This window comes from Saimiri boliviensis, chromosome 4, assembly GCF_048565385.1.
Source record: "Saimiri boliviensis isolate mSaiBol1 chromosome 4, mSaiBol1.pri, whole genome shotgun sequence".
Taxonomy (NCBI): Eukaryota; Metazoa; Chordata; class Mammalia; order Primates; family Cebidae; genus Saimiri; species Saimiri boliviensis.
This window is the reverse complement of record NC_133452.1, coordinates 108,435,362-108,437,376: the sequence shown is the minus strand read 5'-3', so window position 1 is coordinate 108,437,376 and position 2,015 is coordinate 108,435,362. Positions and strand designations below refer to the sequence as shown.

The 2,015-nt window shown below is 35.8% G+C and overlaps 1 pseudogene; it reads right to left on the bottom strand.

Moving 5' to 3' along the window:
* Positions 1-1,639: 1,639 nt before the first annotated feature.
* Positions 1,640-1,758, bottom strand: LOC120363518 (5S ribosomal RNA; annotated as a pseudogene).
* Between the last annotated feature and the right edge of the window lie 257 nt (positions 1,759-2,015).

Here is a 2,015-nt window from a genome sequence, read left to right as displayed (position 1 = left end):
CACTGGATATTTGTGTTCCCCCAAAATTCATATGTTAACATCCTGTTTCCCAGATATGATGGTATTAGAAATTGGGGCCTTTGGGAGGTAATTAGGATTAGATGAGGCTACAAGGGTAGGGATCCCATGAAAGAAATAGTACCCTTATTAGGGTCATGAGAGAGTTTGTCCGCCCTCTATGCTTTTCACTATGTGAGCATAAAACAAGAAACGCAGTCTGCATCTTGGACAAGGTACTGCACCAAGGCCTGAGCATGCTGGCATCCTGCTCTCAGACCTCCAGCCCCCACAACTGTGAAAAATAAGTTTCTGTTGTTTATAGGCCATCCATTCTATGACACTTTTTAATAGCAGCCTAACATCAGCTTCATGGAGGACGTGATGGGAATATGGACTCGATGCTTTTCTTTGATTTAATGTTTATGCAGTTTTTGTGTATTTTAGTTATATTTTTAAATTTATTTGATTTATATATTAGTAAGGTCAGTCTACTATTTTAATGTCTAGGGGATGTATTAACTTTTATAAACAGGACCCAAAGTGGTATGGATTAAATGAACAACCTTTTTAAAACAATCTATCATTTTAAGGGCACATCACTGAGAATCTGAGCTTTTATAGCATTGTTTTTGAAATAAGAAACTCTCAAGAACTGATCATCTTAGCCTACATGTGGACAGCTCCAGGCAGTTTAATCAGGTCTGTGTGTTGCTGAACAATGTACCTTATACAAAATCACATCTGGGGCTAAACCTCAACTCATTTCAATTTCTCAGGCAACATGTGAACAAAACCATATTTACTTTAAATATCACAAGCTGTGTATTCATGTTGACATATAATATTAAGATTAAATCACATAGCCTAAATGCCTACTTTTTATTTGGTTTAAAAGTTCATTTAAATACTATCTTATTTCCTAGAGGCTTAGACTCTTAAATCAGAAAGCCTATTCTATGTTACACTCTAAAATCAAGCTATTGGATTTAAAAAGTTCACCAAACACGAACAGAAAGCTAACACCACTTTTAAATGATTCTGGAGTGGCATAAAAAAAACCCTCAGTTTGGAAGGTCATTGAATTCAAATCCAATCTCTTTATGCTCAAAGAGCCTGTAAAACAGCTCCTCAGGTATAATGAAAAGGTATAATGATTAATGTAAATATTCCTTACACTTAAAAAATCTGACTTTTCCTTCAATCCGTTTGTCTTAATCATAACCTTTGACTCCCTTATAAACATATTTAATTCACCTTTAATTGAAAATTCTTTTTACTTTTTAAGGGAAACTTATATATTCTCCTAAGGTTAGCTTTATTGCATGATTTTGATGTGTAGGGTTATTTTGGGGTGAGGTGGGGAACAAGCAATATCTTACCATTCTCACTTTTCTAGACATTGGCATTGAATATAGAAAGAAATGAAAGGACTGAAATGTCGGCAAAAAATTCCAAGTAGAGGTTTTAAATAAATTTTTTTATTAAGAAAGTCAGAAAAAAATGAGTTAGAAAAAGTAATGTACGACTGGCTGGGGAAACGGTCATTTTTTTGGAAATTAGACAAACCTTCTCCATCAGAAGAAGGAAATGGTTGTGTATGGGCCAATAGTTTTTATTTTATTTTATTTTATTTATTAAAAGCCAACAGCACCCGGTATTTCCAAGCAGTCTCCCATCCAAATACTAACCAGGCCTGACCCTGCTTAGCTTCTGAGATCAGATGAGATCGGGCGTCTTCAGGGTGGTATGGCCGTAGATGGGCCAATAATGTTATAGGAAAACTGACGATTATTACAAGGACTGAACTGTGAAAGTGTATATATCTAGTTTTAGTCTAGAAAGTAATTGGGCTAAGTGAAGCCTGATGGGTTGCAACCTCTCAGAGAATATGGCCTCTGTAATAGTTTTGGAATGGAACTTAGTGCCAGAATTCAAAAACCTTAGTACTAATTGCCAAAATTGAGAGCGGGGGAAGCCTTAGTGTTGGGCACTGTTAGTTGAAGGTTGTCATGGAG